This window comes from Musca domestica, unplaced genomic scaffold (genome assembly GCF_030504385.1).
Source record: "Musca domestica strain aabys unplaced genomic scaffold, Musca_domestica.polishedcontigs.V.1.1 72, whole genome shotgun sequence".
Classification (NCBI taxonomy): domain Eukaryota; kingdom Metazoa; phylum Arthropoda; class Insecta; order Diptera; family Muscidae; genus Musca; species Musca domestica.
The window spans coordinates 2,695,606-2,714,743 of record NW_026712388.1 but is presented as its reverse complement, the minus strand read 5'-3'; the positions used below and the strand labels follow the sequence as shown (position 1 = coordinate 2,714,743).

Genomic DNA, 19,138 nt, shown 5'->3' with positions numbered 1-19,138 from the left:
CAAAAGGAACTATGGATCTATCTCATTTCCTTCTGCCTGTTACAAACAAATGCACAAAGACATAATACTCTGATCACCTTGTGGTGTAGGGTATAAAAATGAGCTCGGGATAAAGCCATTAAAATTCAAAAAAAGTGCAAGAACTTACACCGCAACTGCAAGAAAATAGACTCAAAAGAGCTAAAGAGTTGCTTCACTTGGTCGAAAGTGGTGAACTATCGAATTTGGTTTTCTCCGATGAGAAAACCATTCGTTGTCCAGCAGTTAATAAACAAACAAAACGATCGAGTTTACTTGCCAAAGAGGTCGGTCAGCTGAAAATTTACACCTTCGATTGGCCACCAAAATTCAAGCGCCGGCCATGGTGATGTTGTGGGCCGCCATAAAAGCCGATGGTCGCTTCCCGCTCGTATAAATCGACCGTGGCATCAGAATAAATACCGAATATTATGGCGAAAATATTCTGGAGGGTGTATTAAAGCCTTGGGCAGGCAAACATTTTGGCCGCAGACCTTCGACATTCTAACAGGACTTAGCACGAATGGTTACAAAATGAGGTTCCTCGCTTCATTTTCAGCGCACAATGGCCACCAAAATTTTCGGATACCAATCCGTTGGACAATTGTGTCTGCAGTATTTTTTGGAAAGCAAGGTTGGCACTAAATAATACTAAAGCGTCGATCACCTTAAGCGAGCGTTTCGCCGGGAATGGGCCAAAATACCGCAGAGTAACATTCGGGCAGCGTGTGACAGTTTCATTGGACGTTTCAAGGCCATAATTCGTGCCAAAGGTGACCAATTCGGACAAATCTTAACTTATTCTAAAATTTGATGCTATTTTCGACATTTTTTGCTTTTATTCAACAAAATTTAAAAAATAAAAAATTATTGCTTTTGACTTTGTTGCAGTTTTTTTCTATCTCACCCTGTATGTATGATTGTATGTGTGTGTGAGTGCAAATTGTTGAAAATATGTGTTATTATTTATTATTATTAAGATATCACACATTATTCTCTCACACTTATTAAGCCACTTGTGAGAATAAAACCCGAAATTTTTTTATTTTTCCTATTTTTCTTATTTGCCATTTTTTTCGTTTTTGATATTAGCTCGAAAGAAAAGAAAATAAACACACTTCGGTATCGAAGCATCATCTTAACATCCAGGAAACTTATATCGTGTTTAGATTTGTTTATTTTTCGTAGCTTTTTTCTGTTGTTGTTGTTTTGCTGTTCTACTTCTTCTAATGAGCAATAATATCCAGCCTACGGCCATCGATTCCTAATAAAGGTAATACGAGTTGCCTTATATGAGTGTGAATGTATGTGTGAGTATATATAGCATTTATATTTCTATTTAAAATACAAGTAATTATTTTCTGAACAAAAGTTGTCGTTGTTGTTTTTGGTGTGTGTGTGGGACATGACATTTGTTTCTTAAAATAACCAAGAGTTATAAATAAATTGAGGTAGCGTGATGCATTACTAAAGGTCGAACAATAAAATAATTAAAATATCAAATAACTGTAAGTGTGCCTACTTTTAGAACTAATACACGGAGCAACACAAATAAATATTTACAGGATAATCGAGAAAATTATAAAAGTACAGCTAAGAATAGAAGACACATGTATAGGCGTTGTGGAAGCTTACATCGTAAAGTAAGACTAAATACCGGGAGAGAGTAACACCCTCCTCGAAAAATGTTTATATTTACGGACAAAGTCTCCTTATATCCTTTCATTTTAGGTATATAGTGTCTCGGTCATATTACTGATAACAATGCGAGGATTATTATGTCTAGATATTTTAACACTCAAACAAATCACTAAAAAGTGCTTTTTGGTTCTTTTTTCAAAAAAAAAAAAAATGGTTAAAAACACATTTTAAATTGGATCGTAAAAAGACAAAATATTCTACAAAATTATTTGTCATAAAATTCCACTATAGGTTCCAGAATACATAAAAAGTCTAAAACTAACCCAAAGTCCAGAAATTCTCAAATATAAAAATAAAAAGTTGAAAAGTGTCAGTCGGTTTTTGCGACAGTTTTATACCCTTGGCCAATGTTCGATTATTTAAATATATTTTGACTTCTGTTGTTATTATTCAAATTTTTGACCCCCTATGGAGTAGGTTCCGAAGGAATGGGCCATTATTGTCCATTTCGTATGGGACCTAAATAAATATGATATAGGTATTGCGACGTGCCACTTTTGGACTATAATGGTTACTTCCTTCACTTTATATGAGATATGTGATAGTTTAAGAAAATGGTAAAATGTGCATGAGGTACCAGATATAGTCGACCGAAGTATTCGATTGTCATACTTCATCTAATGGAGATAAAATATTTTAATGGGCAAAATTACAAAAAAATAGAACATTTATATCAATTTATTAATTCCGATAAATTTCACATTAAGGGTCTCTGGAAGAGAAATACTTAGATATAGCGAGTTGTAAAGAATCTCTGACCTGTTTCGCAAAAGTATTGAAAAATTTGATTTTTTTGTGGGTGTGGTACCAGAAGGGGTTCGCAGATATATATCTAAACTTCACGGCAGATCTTGTGTTAGAAAAAATGTTTGTATGTGTAAAATGTGAAGAGAGGTGGATGCTTATTTCGCTTTCTTTGAGCAATTTGTTTTTCAAAATCCTGAAACCTACGAAGGGGAGGAGGAGGTCCGATCACTACCATCTTCATAATAGATATTGAGTTGATGGAAATATTGAGATATGAAACGTCTAAATGGAATCGAATGTTAATTTCGCGTTTAATGACGTTCATGGAAATTCAAAATGTTGAACCTTTGTGGGACAGGTTCCAGAAGGATTGGATCCGGGACCCCATTATTAGAAATAATGGGATGTGTGAAATATAAAGAGAATCGGACGCTTATTTCTGATTTTATGATCATTTTGGTTATTTAAAATCTTAACCCCTATGTGGGGAAGGTATCAGAAGAAAAAGCCCGATCTCTATCATCCCTATAACAGATCTTGTGTTGATTAAAATATTAAGATATACTACGTCTGAATGCAATCGGAAGTTAATTTCGCGTTTTTTGAGTTTCATGGATATTCAAAAATTTGACCCGGCCCACGGAGGTACCAGAAGGAGAGGACCGACATATGCCATCTTCACAGCAGATATTGTATTAGTAGAAATAATGGGATGTGTGAAATATGAAGAGAACCCGATGCTTATTTTGGATTTTATGCTCGTTGTGGATATTCAAAACTTTGACCCTTTGTGGGGAGGTACCAGAAGGAATGGTCCGATCTTTTCCATCTTTATAACAGATCTTCTGTTGGTAGAAATATTGAGATGTGCCAAGTCTGACTGGAATCGGATGTTAATTTCGCGATTTATGAGCTTCTTGGATATTCAAAATTTTAACCGTTTGTGGGGGAGCTACCACAAGAAGCGGACCGATATATTCCATCTACACATCAGATCTTGTGTTAGTAGAAATAATGGGATGGGTGAAATTTGAAGACCAATCTTCACACCAGACCTTGGGTTAATAAAAATATTGAGATGTGTGTAATTTGAAGACAATCGGAATCTTATATCACATTTATAAGAGCTAGAATTATTCAAAATGTTAAGCCTCTGTGGGAAAGGTACTTGATGGAGTGGACCGACATTGTCCATTTTGTCCATCAGTGTCCTAGCACTGATGAAAATATTGTCAATTGCAAAGTTGGAGCAAAATCGGATTATCCTTTCTCTATCTGTGCAGAAAAATATTATTTTGAAAATTTCGATCAGAAGAAGTGTACCGATATTGGTCATCTCCGAAATCGATCTATGTTTGATAATAATATCACGATGTACCAGGTTTGGACCAAATCGGATACTCCCTGCGAGAGTGCACCAGGGAGTATCCGGTATGCGGTTATAGTGCGCACCAGACGGACATCGCTAGATCGACTCCAAATGTCCTAGAACGGATTTGGTCCAAAGAGACCTAGGGTCTACATCCGTTATTTCGATGAGGTACGTTTTGGCCGAATCAAATAATATATCCCCCTGCAGTCATGTCGCTGAGGGCATAACTAGCCATATGACTGAGGGTATAAGCAGTATATTGAGTTTATGAAGTTCTTAAATACTTCAATTCCGGCTTGATCTTACCACCGATGTCTGATGAAATAATTTTGTGAAATAATCATTTTTATTCGGGAAGTGAAATTCCAAAATACGTTTGTTTCAAAATTAATTTTTTCTGAGTTGTGGAACTCTTTGAGTTAATGAGCGATGTACATGAATTTTCTTTACTACAAAGTAATTAGAATAAGTTACGGTCTCCTTCATAAGGAAGCCAACATTTAAGTTTCAAAAAATGTAGGACATCGAAATTTCAAGAAAAAAATATTGTGTCATAAATATTCCTTCTTTGATGGATTTTCAAATCTATCCCATCTATATTTAATACCAAACCCACTTAAGAATTCATCCCGTAAAACTAAAAAATGTCATTTGAAAACAATTCTCAATATGACGAACATTAACGTATTTTATGACTGACAGAGGGATTAGCTATCGCTACGGTTTTTTTTTTTAACGAAACAACATGACATTTTTGTGGCATGCTGCTGCTGTCTCATCTGGTGGCCTTTTGATACAAAACTTCATTCGTTCGCTTCAAGTTGATTAGTTTGGTTGATTTCCAAATGGAGGAAACGGAGATAGAGAGAGCAAGGGAAGTAGTAAATGAGTAATTAAAACCACACTTCGAATTGGGTTAATTCTTTTTTTTGCTCCGCAGCATTTCCATGTGATTAGGTCTGGCGTCTGGTCTGGTATTTGGATTTGTTCTACGTCCGCACACCCGCATATTTGATTTTCAAGTGGCTGCCGGGCGGGCCACACAAAAGTAAATGTTCGAAATATTTATGTAGTTCAGATATCATTGGAGTTTTTGGAACAGTATCATGGAAATTGTTGTTGTTGTGGTTCAACAACCCTTATTTTCTTTTTCGTATTCCAACACACAAACGAGAGAAAAAAACGAATGGCAACATTACAACATTTTCCCTTTGCACTTTCCTTTTGTTTGAAGCGAAAACGAAAAATTGTAGCAGCATATCATTTGGATTTTCCTTTTGTTGATTTTTATTTATTTGTTGTATTATTTTGATTCGTTGCGGTCTCTGTAATCATTTTTCAAAATTTCAAGTGACGCCCTTTATGGATTTAGAATTTTGTATTTTTTTCATTTTCTCTTTTATTGAAATGAAATTAGAGTTCATCAATTTGAGTTCGAGGTTTTTGGGTTTGCTTGATTGTTTTTCCAAATGCATTTCAATTGGAATGGGAAATGGGAGAAAGAGAGGGAGGGAGACGGAGAGAGAAATTAAGACCACTTTAAAATGCCTTTAAGAGAAATTGATGCCATTAATTTTCTCAATGCCTTGACTCAAATACTCTTGAAAGATTTTATTGATTTTGTTCCCCCTCAAAGCCATTCTTTGTAATTGGAGACCATGTCAAAAAGGAAAACATTGGATCAGATTTTATTGGTGAATTTTTCAGGGATTAAAAAAAATTATTTAAATTTTGAGTTTTATGACTTAATGTTTGTGGAAAATGAATAAATATTTTTTTAATATTTAATTATAAAATAGTTTTGACCAACAAAGCCATTTGATGTGAAATTTGGAAGGCAGGAACATCGTTTTCTGGAAAGTTTAAGTTCTGAAACTTCTGGAAGACCCCTTAAAGGGTGAGAGGAAAAAAACTGCAACTAATTTCAGACTGCTGTCATTTCTAAGCCACTTGTCCGACAGCTGTGAGAATTATAAAAAGCATTTTAGTGAGAATTTTCCAGAAAAAAAGTTATTTGGATGGAATTCAAGCGTGATTTCTTTATATTTGGCTGGAAAACCACAAGTGGCTATCGTTGGAGCACTCCAGCATTTAAATGTTAATAAATCTTTTGTGTCTCGTATTATCGCTCGTTACCGTAATACTGGTAGCGTAGCCCGACGTCAAGGAAGTGGATCGAAGAAAACAGCAACATTAGGAGAAATGGTTCGAAAAATAAAGAAGCGACTTGATCGAAGCTCGCGTCAAAGTGGCCGAAAAATGGCTCGTGAGCTGAACGTATCGCCAGATTCCATTCGGCAAATATTGAAAAATGAGCTCGGGGTAAAGACATTGAAATTCCAAAAAGTGCAAGAACTTACACCGCAACATAAAGAAAATAGACTCAAAAGAGCTAAAGAGTTACTTCGATTGGCCGAAAGTGGCGAACTGCCGAATTTGGTTTTCTCTGATAAGAAAACATTTGTTGTCCAGCAGTTTGTAAACAAACAAAATGATCTTGTTTACTTGCCAAAGAGGTCAGCTGAAAATGTGCAACTTCGGTTGGCCACCAGATCTCAAGCGCCGGCAATGGTGATGATGTGGGCCGCCATAACAATTGATGGGCGCTCTCCGCTTGCATTAATAGACCGTGGGTGACATCAGAATAATGGCGAATATTATCACGAAAATATTCCGGAGGATGTATTAAAGCCTTGGGCACGTAAACAATTTGGCGCAGACCTTGTACATTCCAACAGGACTCAGCACGCGCCACCCAAGAATGGTTACAAAATGAGGTTCCTCGCTTGATTTTCAGCGCACAATGGCCACCGAAATCTCCGAATATCAATTCGTTGGACTATTGTGTCGGGAGTATTTTGGAAAGCAAGGTTGACACTAAAAAATACCAAAGTGTCGATCACCTTAAGCAAGCGCCTCGCCGGGAATGGGGCAAAATACCGCAGAGCAACATTCGGGCAGCGTGTGACGCTCTCATTGGCCGTTTGAAGGCCATAATTCGGGCCAATGGTGACCAATTCGAATAAATCTAAATTAATTCTAAAATTTTATCCTATTTCCGACATTTTTTCCTTTCATTCAATAAAATTTAAAAAAAATGTAAAAATTATGGCGTTTGACTTTTTTGCAGTTTTTTTTTTATCTCACCCTGTATATCATTTGATACGGCCAAAATGTGACTCCACGATATAACCGTGGACCAAATCCGTTTCAGGATATTTAGAGTTGATCTAGCGTTGTCCGTCCGTCTGTCTGTCTGTCTGTCTGGCTGCTGCGCACGAGTATCCGATGTGGCATAAACTTGGTACATCACAATATTATTATCAAACTTAGATCGAGTTCGGAGATGGACAATATCCACTCCTTCTGGTCGCACAAAAGTTCGAAAGTTTCAAAAAAAAAAACAAAAAATTCTTTATTGCACAGAAAGAGAAAGGATAATCCGATTTTGCTGTAACTTTGCAAATCCTAATGTTTTTATCTAGGCTAAGTCAGGTGTTAAAATGGACAATATCGGTCCACTCCATCAATTACACACAAAGGGTCAAAATTTTGGTTAATTATAACTCTAATAAAATGTGATTCTTATTCCTATATCTCCCCGCAAAGGGTTAACATTTTGAATATTAATGAAGCTCAAAAGACACAAAATTAACATCCGATTCCATTCAGACTCAGCACATCTCAATATTTCCATCCACACAAGATCAGTTATAAAAATGTTAGAGATCGAACCATTTCTTCTGGTACATCCCCCATATAGGGTACAAAATTTTGAAAAACAAAACGCTCAAATAAAGCGAAATAAGCATAAAGCTCTCTTCAAATTCCACACCCACAAACAGTTTTGCTTACACAAAATAAGTTGTGAAGATGATATATACCTCTACGAACCTCTTCTGGAACCTCACCCACAAAAGGGTCACAATTTTCAATTTATTAATTAATTAACTTTATCTGAATTTAATTGTGTGGCACAGTGTAATTTTCATGTAATTACATTTTTTGTTGGCCAGTGTTTTTGAACTTTTTTTTGCAAATTTCAAATCTTTACATAATAGAATATCTATTTTGATTCCAACATACAGACTTACATATATAACTGAATCGACTTAAAAATTCGTGACCAATTTGACAATTTTCAACGAAAAATCAAATTTCCAATCACAATTTCGTTCATTATTATTAAATTAATTCTCAATATTTTTTTGTGCTCAATATATTTTTATTGACAGAAAAAATATTTCTTTTAAGCTCCCCAGAAAGTTGACAATATTCATATTTACAGAGCCGAAAAAAATCTCTAGCCCCCCTATCTAAGCTTCTTATACAAATTGTTATTTGAGCTATTTGACCTATAAATAATAAACATACATTTATGATATCAACAATATTTTTTTCTATTTTGGAATAAATTGAAGAGTAATAAAATCACAAAAAACCGTAGAAGAGAATCGACAAAAGCAGAGAAAAAACAATTAAAAATGATAAAAAAAATACACACAACTGTCTTTAAGATATTTGAAATTCAAACAGTCAGTCAGGCAGGCAGCCAGTCAGCCAACAGTGAGGAAGTCATGTGAAATCTTCACAAGCTGTGAATTAATAATCAAAAAAAAAAAAAAAATGAAGAATGAAAAAAGACATCATAAAAGCACCGTATGTGGGATGTTTGGTTGGCATTAAATCTTTACATCGATTGTAGGGTAATAAAAAAAATTGGTTTTCTCAAAGAAAAAAAGTAAAGCATCAAAATAAATGAAATGTGAAATCATTAGGAAGTTATGACAGTAGATAATCTAATGGTCGGAGTTTTTTTTATAGGAGGCCCATGAATATATTGTGGGTAATTATAAAGTTGTAATTTTCGTAAGAAAATCCTAGTTTATTACACTAATTTAATGTGGATTAAACGAGATTTTTAAAAAAAGGTAAATTAAGTTATAAAATTAGGATTAAGATTTTAGATGTTTAGAGGTGCTTAGATTTTTTATTTTCGAAAAAAATGCTGTATTTTTTTTTTTGAAGTATTTTTTGTAAAGCAGAAATTAAGTCATTAAATTATTTTAAAATGCTCAGGCGTAATCCCGGTATGTTTTATTGTGGTAATAATAAAAACAACAACAAAAGTTTATTGGTAGGTTCGGCATTATTTATAATGGGATAAGACTATAGTTATCTGGTCATATAACATAACTGGAGGGAATATAAAACGCCAAAAATCCTTTCGATTTTCACTTCAAAGTTTGAAAATTAAATATAAAAAAAACATTTATTGTCTTCTCTCAAAAGCATCACCAGTTAAGTATAGCCTGAATAACCGAGATTACGAATTTTACTAAGTACATTATAGAATCTTGTACTATGACATGGGTATGCCAAAAAACAGAGTCACAAAAGTTGTGTTGAGATTTTTTACCCAAAATGAATTGATAGTTTCTTATTATACCCTCAGCCTATGGCTAGAGAGGATATATAACATTTGATACGGCCAAAACTTGCCTCCTCAAAATAACGGCTTTAGACCATAGGTCTCTTTGAACCAAACCCATTTCAGGACATTTGGGGTCGATATAGCGATGTCCATTTGTCTGTCTGGCTGGTAGGTGTAGGGTATATATCATTTGATACGGCCAAAACGTGCCTCATCGGAATAACAGTTTTACACCCTAGGTCTCTTTGAACCAAATTCGTTTCAGGACATTTGGAGTCGATCTAGCGATGTCCGTCCGTCTGTCTGTATGTGTAGGTTGCAAGTGCGCACGATAACTCTCGAAGGGAGTATCCTATTCGGTCCAAACTTGGTACATCGTAATATTATTATCAAACTTAGATCGAATTCGGATATGGCCAATATCAGTCCACTCCTTCTGCTAAGTCCTTCAAAACAGGTCTAAATTTTCAAAAAAAAAAAAAAAAAAAAATATTTTACTGCACAGAAAATGAAAGGATAATTCGATTTTGCTCGAATTTTGTAAGTCCTAATATTTGCATCATTGCTAGGTCCGGAGCGAAATTGAACAATATCGGGCCCCACAAAGGGATCGATAAACTCTCATAAAAATGTCATATAAGAGTTCGATTGTCTTAAAATTACTCAAATCCCATAATTTCTATTAACACAAGATGTGGTATAAATTTTAAATATATCGGTCCACTCCTCCAGGTACCTCCACCACAAAGGGTCAAAATATTGAATATCCATGAAGCTCATAAAATGTGAAGTTAATAACCGATTTAGATCAAACTTGATACATCTCAATATTTCTATCAACACAAGATTTGTTATGAAGATGGTAGAGATCGGACCAATCCTTCTGGTACCTCCCCCACAAAGGGTCAAAGTTTCGAATAAACAAAACGAAGTTTTGAATAACCATCCGGTCTTCATTGTATTGCATGCATACCATTATTTCTACTAACACAAGACACGCAGTGAAGATGGGACATATCGGTCCACTCCTTCTCGTGCCTTCCCCACAAAGGGTCAAATAAATGAATATCAAATGAATATCCATTAAGCCCATAAAACGCGAAATTAATATCCATTCACATTTGGCACATCTCAATATTTCTATCAATTCAAGATTTGTTATAAAGATGGTAGAGGTCGAACCATTCCTTCTGGTACGTACCCCACAGAGGGTTAAAGTTTCGAACAACCACAACGATTATAAAATCCGAAATAAGCATCCGGTTCTCTTTATATTTCACACATAACAATATTTTTATGAACCCAAAGTCTAGTGTGAAGATTTTAATCGGATCGATCGAGGAACCGGATGGTCCTCCCCAACACATGGTCAAAGTTTTGAATAACTAAAACTATTACAAATCCGCAATAAACATCCCGTCTTCTTCATATTTTACGCATCCTATTAGGTTTGGACTATATCGGGCCATTAGGAAGTGGTCGATATAGTCCAAACCTACACTTTTTGACATGTTTTTGTATTTTTCTTAAAGATCCTAAGTTTTGGAATTTATTGGTTCCATATCTATGACGATTATTTGAAACGAGGACCCCACAATCATCTCTGAATACTTTGAATTATAAATAAATTTTACCTTATAAAACTTTAACAATCGAAAATTAGAGAACGAAGATTGATATGATTTTTCATAGTCCAATTATTTGTCCCAATTATCTTGGAAAAGTTCTCATTTAAATCATATAGTATCACATCTACTAATTATAGTGTTGTAGAGTCACATGGTCGACAGCCTCTAGCTTTTCTTATGCGAAATAATTATTTATTTTTTATTTGATCTGTAATCATGGATGTCACGTGGGATCTTAAGATTTATCAACTTTTGTTAATCATTTTCAATTTCTTTGTTTGCTGTTTTTTCAAAATTCATTATTTTATTTTGTGATGTTTTTATTGATATGTAGTCGATTTTTTCAATTATTAGAACATTTTTTGAATTTAGTCGCACGTCATGATTTTTTTCCAATTTATCACAACTCATGGTTTAGTAAATAATTTATTTTTGCAGTACTATAGTTTTGAGTTGGCATTTTGCTTTCCGTTCACATTTTTTAATTTGCATTTTTTATCTATTTAAAAGTTATATATACTGTTTTTATTGTTGTAATAATTTTTATTATAAATATTATTATTGTATTTATCTATTGTTTTAATATTTTTTTTATTATTAACATGTTTATTATTCGTTTTAAATTCATGTTTTATATAACTGAACTCTTATATTGGATGATTTTTACAATTCACGAAATTTAGTGTCATACTATCTTTATTTCTGAGACATTATATCATTTCATATTAGTTTTTATATTCAGATTTATTTACTCAAAATTTGTCCAGCGACAACTCTTATGCGATTATTTTTTGTTTATATTTTACTAAAATATTTTAATCTAAATTAACTTTCGAACTGCGCGTTTTTATTCATTGATCATAGATGACATTTATTGGTTAGCATATCAACATAGTATGTTTGTTATGTTGTTTATGATAAATTAATTATTCATAAGTTTTCTTTCTGTTCCTGTTCTAGTTTTTTCATATTTTAATTTTGCATTTTGCATATATGGTTTTCAATTTGTTTAAGAAGTCTCTAGAACATGTGGTTATTTCGTTTTCTATTAATTATTGATAATTTTATTCCCGTTCTTTATTTAGAAAAGTTAATGTTTTTTCAATATATTAATTTTATTTTAAAAGTTCACAATTTAATTATTTTAAGAACATTTTTCATTAATTTATTTAGAAGAGAAATTTTTTGGATTTATTTATTAAATTTTTTCATTTTCCGTTATTTTTAATTTGCATATACGCACTTAATTAAATATGTTAAAACCGTCAATAGATTTCAAAATTTTACAAAAATTAATGGGTTTGTATTTTAAAATATTTTATTTTCATTCATTTCCAATAGACAAATTTTGGACTTTTTGTTTTCAAACAATTTCTAATTTGTATTTATGTTTTGTTTCAAGTTTTTTGATTATATATTGTTAGCTTTTTTTCCAATATTTACACTGTTTTATGTATGACTTGTTTACATTTTTTCTTTAAATTTTTAGAGGCGTTCTTTTTATTGATATATATTTTATTCGACTTTATTAAATTATGTTTAAATTCTTTATTAAGAAAACGTGATTTGCAGCTAATTGTCGTCATTTAGTTTTTAAAGAATCTGTCATAATTTTTATTATTTTGCTTTTTGTTACTTATTATTTTTATTATTTTATTTTTTATTTTAATAGTTACTCTCTTTCCTTTTAATTTTATACTGTTTCATTTCATTAATATTTACAACATTTTTTAGACAACCACTTTAATAGGTAATATTTTGGATTTTAATCTGTAATCATATTTTTTTCCTAATTTGACTTGTTTAGTTTCAAAATTTATCAACTTATTAATTTACTAATTTTCTTGTAATTTATCATTTTTTGTTTTAACTTTTATTAACGTTTCCAATTATTATATTTATTTATTTTCCATTTTAATTATTTCAGTTTATTATTTAGAATTTTAGGATTTTGAATTCAATTAACGATTTAAATTATTATTTTTTCCCAATAGTTTTTATTTAATAATTAAATAGATTTTTTTTCTCATCGATTTTTCTATTTTAATTATTATTTGCCTTTAATTCCTTAAAATAGCCACTTTGCATAGACATTTTATTTTTCTGTTTTATCTGCTATCTTAATAACTTGATGCAGTTGGAATTCTTTCTCATGGTTCAGAAACCAGTTTTCTTTTCATCTGCAAGACAACAACACAGTCACTTCCAGGTGGGTACATATCTTGGAGATACTTTGTAGAGGCTTTAAAACAAATTATTTATAGAAAACGTATTTGTTGCATTCAATTTTTATTGTTTATTATTTTTTGATTAAAATGTTATTTTAAACAGTTAAAATTTGAAGAATTTTTTTTATTATTTATTATTTTATTATTATGTTATTTGAAGATAGTTGGCCTCATTTAATAATGTTTGTTTTGTTGTGGCCGATCAATTCTGAAATCACGATTTTAATTGTATTATTTATATAAAATTTTCTTAAAGTTAAAAGGATTTTATATCTTAGTTTAGTTTTGATAGTTTTTCGAATTTAGTTTTAATGGTTTTTCGAATTTTTGAGTTAAATTAAAGTTTTTCGTTTTTTGTTTTATTTTTAATAAAACATTGGTTTTAAAATGATTTTACTTTTTTCACCTTACTTTCAGTTTCTATTTTTTTTCCTTTGTTTTTGAAATTTTTAATTTTAGTCAAAGTTTTTCCTTTTTCGATTTTTTTATTTTTAATAAAAAGCTGCTTTTTACAGCGATTTTGCTTTTTCCATATTTTTTTTCTTATTTCAATTACAACGCTGGTTTTAAAATGATTTTATTTTTTCCGATTATTTTCAGTTCAAATTGTTTTTTTTTTTAATTTTTAAGTTTAAAGGTTTTTCTTTCTCGATTTCTTTTATTTTTAATAAAACAATGGTTTTAAAATGATTTTACTTTTTCCACCTTACTTTCAGTTCAATTTTTTTTTTTTTTTTTTTGTTTTTGGAAATTTTAAATTTTAGTTAAAGTTTTTCCTTTTTTTATTTTTAATAAAACGCTGGTTTGAAACGGATTTGACTTTTTTCGCCTTATTTTCTAAGTTCTAATTGTTTTTTTGTGTTTGCGAAATTTTAAAGTTTATTTAAGTTTTTCCTTTTCCGATTTTTTTTAATAAAACACTGATTTTAAAATAATTTTACTTCTTTTCACCATACTTTCAGTTCTAATTGATTTTTTTTTTAATTTTTAAGTTTAGTTAAAGTTTTTTCTTTTTCAATTTCTTTTATTTTTAACAAAACTGTGGTTTTAAAAGGATTTAACTTTTTTCACCTTATTTTCATTTATAATTGTTTTTTTTTTATTTGGAATTTTTAAGTTAAGTCAAAGTTTTTCCTTTTTTGATTTTTTTATTTTTGACAAAACGCTGGTTTTTCATTTTCAGTTCTTTTCTAATTGTTGATTGTTTTTTTTTTGGATTTTTTTTATAATTTTTGTTAAAGTTTTTCTTTTAATAAAACACTTTTAAACACATTTAAGTATTTCCTTTAATAAAACGCTTTTTTAGGATCATTTTACTTTTCCACCTTATATTTTAGGTTCTAATTGTTATTTATTTATTTATTTTTTTTTTTTGTTTTTGAAATTTTTAATTTTTATTTTTTTTTAATTTTTTATTTTTTTTTTAAATTTCATATATTTTTATTATATCATTTATTTAATTTATTAATAATATTATTTATTTTATCTTTAATTTTGAATTTCCAAAATGTATTTATTTTTCTTGATTTTGTCTCACATCACCACCTAATTCCAATAGCCATTCACATTCATGCCATGGAAAAAAACAAACAAATTTTCCATGACTTTATTTTGAATTTCCTCGAAATAAAAAAAGACAGAAGAAGAAGAAATACAAGAAAACCCAAATACCCTCAAATCATATGTTTTTCCACCTTTAATGTGAACGAACGAAACCAAAGGCAGAATATTTTACTTCTTTAGGATGAGTACCTGCTGCTGCTGGCTAAACACCATTGCTTTAATCTTGTACGCCACCAATACACACACACATACACAGATAAACTAATATACACACACACTCGCGGAGTTACATACATCCAAGGCAAGAAATATGCGCCTTATTTTCTGGTACCTTTTGAAATAAACCCAAAGCAGCAGATTCTACCTTGTTGTAGTAGCTTCTTCTTAGCTAGGCATTTTTGTTTTCTTTGTGGATTAGTAGAAGAAGATACTATTCCTGGATGTTAAGATACTTTTTCGTTGTTGTTGTTGTAGGGGTTTTGTTGTTGGTATATATCCTCTTGTTTTCTTTTTTTTTTTTTGGTTGGTTGCTAGATTTAAATTTGATCTCAATTTTAACACAGTTGGAGTTAGTTTTGTTTTGGTAGGATATTTTTTGGGGGTTTTCATTCATTTTCGTTTGGGGAGAAGATGCCTTCTATAGTTGTTGTAAATTTTGATGGTTTATTTCTTTTTACACACACGCATATACATTCGTATAGAACTCCATGCAAGAAATTAGTAAAATAATCCACTATTAGAAGGTTGGACAACCTAAACTGGTTTCAAATAATTTTTTTTTGTTTTTTTGATTTTTTTTTATTAAACGGAACATTTTATGGATTCCTGGAAATCGCAGCCGCCACAACTTTTGAAATTGTAGATACAAAAAATAAGCAGAAAATAAATAAACATTTTTTATAGGTTCCAAGTTGTAGTAACACGAACGAACAAGGCACACAAAAAAAACAACAACAGCAAAAACACTTGAACGGAGTTGCCATAAAAAATGCAAACACACACACTCGCACATACAATGAGAATATTTCATTTCCGGAATACTTTTTCTTTGGCGAACTCCATTTGGCACAACACAGGGGCCAGGCCTTAGGCGAAGAAGAGATACAAATGTAACTTCTTGGCCAAGAGTTGAGGCTGGAGATGGTCACACAAACTTTATTATTTTTCTTTGTTTAAACAAACTCCGATGGGGAGAGAGGTGAAAAACTTTCTTTAAACATTAATTAAAACAAAATAATAGCCTCATTTTCCAGCCACTACGTTTTTCTTCTCGTTATTTCAATTTATTTCCTTGCTTTCTTTCTTTCTTTCTTGTTTGCTTTGTGTTATTTTGTAATAAACAAAAATTAAATTATTTCTCTATTTTTCTTCTCCATTTCACTTTTTTTCCATTCTTTCTTCAATTTCTTTAGAGCACAAAAAAAAAAAGAATAATTTTTTTTATACACCGACAACGACGACCGAAAAGAGAAATACCAAATAAATACGAGAAGAAACACCAAAAAAATAATTAAAAGAAAACAACAAAGGAAACACAAACGCAACGCACACCCAGAATTCGGAATTCTTCTTTTCCACAAAACGCCGCTGTATGGAGTTGGTATCCTCCTTTTCTCGTTGGACTAGCCAGAGCCAGCCATTTCACAGCTATCCACATCCAAACATTTATCCACCAACAAGCTGTAATGCTGATGATGAAGGAACGGCAAAAAAACGATTAAACACACGAACGGACAAACGAAACGAATGCAACATAAAATATACACGACACACCACGGAATAAAAATACGGTACTGGTAAATACGGCGACGGCGGCACGGCAACACGACAACGACAACGGTCCGTATAACCTAAAGATACAATACAATCTTTGACACTGACTTATGAGAAAACTGTCAAATTTGTATGGAGCCATACAATGTGAGGATGGCTTTGTGTGGCCAGTGCAGACACAGTGCTGTTCTGTCACAAGCAGAGAGCAGAGAATTGAGCGAAAGATATAAATGGAGAGAGTAAAAGACATAATGAGAGTAAAATTGGGAATTGTGTGTGAGAGGGAGAGTTTGTTTGGGAGTTCAGCGAGAGTTCATGTCACACATTTATGGAGAGATGAGCAGTGTTGCCGTTTTGGGCGTTTCCGTCCAAATTTGGGCGGAAAAAAGATAAATTTTGTGGTTTGGGCGGATTTTTTCCATATTGGGTACAAATTTATTTTTCATTGTTTATTTTACGTAATTTATTTTTTTATTACTAAGTGAATTTTATATTTTCTTTATTGAAATGAATCGTTATTTATTTTATAGATTTTTGTTAAGTTTTTTAATAATATATATAATACATTAGGCTATAGTCGTGCGGGCCGACCATGTGATACCCTACAACACTACAATATGTTAGAAGCCCCCTCATGTCCAAATCCATTTTGGAAGATTTCGCTTTTGAAATTATGTCACGGAGCACTGCCCAGATATTACCCTTAGCATTTTGACCAGGGACATTTTCCCAATATTTATGCACTCCGTCGTGCTGTTAGTTTTTGTGGGCCATTTTACGGCTATATTCCAATAGTCACCCAAAATGCCAGAATTCTTCCCTGTGCTCACCTATCTTCTCAGGCGTGTCGATTGGCTTCAATTGTGTGATCAGGACATTTTTTTCTGTTTTTGGTTCATTAAAACCCCTAAATATTTTGCGATCATCTCCAAAAGCAAGAGGCCCCTCTGTATCTCTAAATTTAGACTCATCTATATGATCTTCTTGTCTACGATATTTGGCTATATTCGTCAACGAAATCAGCAAAAGAAGCAGAAGTTCGCATTTTGTGTATTTCGGCTATCGCCTGTAAGTAATGATGGTACTTTTTTTACACAAAAGTAGTGGTCCATTCTACCCGCTGTCCTAAGCTCTAACTTCATGCGAGATTTTAGGTTTATATTTGGGACCTTTATAACGGCTGCAAAATCAGGAACATTTTGAGCTGCTGGTCCATTTCAACCTAAATATAATGCGGACATCTTTGAAAACAATAGGCTAAGCCCTTCTGAGCCTAACCCTACCTTTGTGAAAAATTTTGTGAGGATCGAACGATAATTGCAATCTGTATATAAATAATAACCCTAACCTGTGTTGTAAAGTGAAAAAATATTACAAAACAAATACTTCAATATTATAAGTCAATTTAAAAAAATCGCATGCGATAAAAAATATGACAAAATAAAAAATGTCACAAAAGACTACAAAATCTATATGATCATCATTATCAAAATCGCTCCAGCCATTCTGGAGATATAAGCATTCTAGCTAACATCCCCTTCCCTTGTATATATACATTGTATATATTTCGCCATATATATGCGATATTTTTACTATCGGCATCTACATAACGGTCAGAATTGACCTGTTCGTCTATTTGTGATTTCGCCGGCAGTAAAAATATTCGCGGATTAATGGAAAAATTGACTTTTATTTATCGCAAATGCTATGGTCCACTAAACCACTAAATATTGGAAGGCTTCTGCCCAGTTCAAAGCTCTAGCCCCATGCTAAATTTCGCTTCGATTAGTCTATAATTGTGACCTGTAGAGCAACTGCAAAATCAGGAAATTTTTCAGTTTTTGGTCCATTTCAACCCCTAAATATTATGCGATCATCTCCAAAAGAAATAGGGTTCTATTTTGACATTAACCCCAGCTACATTCTAAATTTCGTGAAGATCGGGCCATAATTGCGACCTGTAGAGTGATTACAAATTAACATGGACAGACGGACGGACGGACATACATAGCTAGATCGACTCAGCTCGGCGAGATAGGAAGATCCATATATACTTTCCTATAATTTTTGGCCCAATCAAAGTTATGATACCCCCAACACATAGTGTTGTAGGGTATAAAAACCTGAATAATAATAATGACTTTAATGTATTTAATACATTGAATTCTTGTATTACGTTACTTTTTCAAATATATATATATAATATATATATAAAAAAAAAACTTGAAGTAAAATAACATAAAATTTTTATTTTCTCTAATGTATTTAATACATTGAATGTAATAAAACTTGAGTACCTTTTTTATGTATAGTGTAAAATTTTCAAAAAAATTTACTTGAATACAAACTACATATAAATTATTCAACTTTTTACAGTTTGGGCGGATATGGTCGATTTTGGGCGGTTTTTAGAAAAAATTTGGGCTGAAATAAAAATTTCAAACGGCAACACTGGAGATGAGTGCTTGAATGGTTACATCAAAGTGTTGACAATTTGGCGTTTTTTTTTACTGTTTGCCATCTCAAGGTACTTTTTACGTTTTTTTTTTTTTTTTTTGAATATTTGAGTAGCATTTTTGCGGAGGATTGTTTAAATGAATAATATGTGGTAGCATATCTAGTTTTTCATACTCTAAAAGGTGTATCTGAGATATTGAAAAAATGTGCACATAAT

General features: G+C 31.9%; 1 long non-coding RNA gene across 4 annotated transcripts in view; it reads right to left on the bottom strand.

The window, feature by feature from the left end:
- LOC105262501 (myb-like protein P) overlaps nt 1-19,138 on the bottom strand; it is a 651,308-nt gene that overhangs the window by 30,710 nt on the left and 601,460 nt on the right. Inside the window, exon 1 of one of the 4 annotated variants that reach the window (XR_009344003.1) lies at nt 16,241-16,685. The exons of the other annotated variants lie outside the window; for them this stretch is intronic. This is a non-coding gene — a long non-coding RNA (myb-like protein P). Of the gene's footprint in view, nt 1-16,240; nt 16,686-19,138 lie in introns of those variants that run through there. 4 annotated transcript variants of the gene reach the window in all.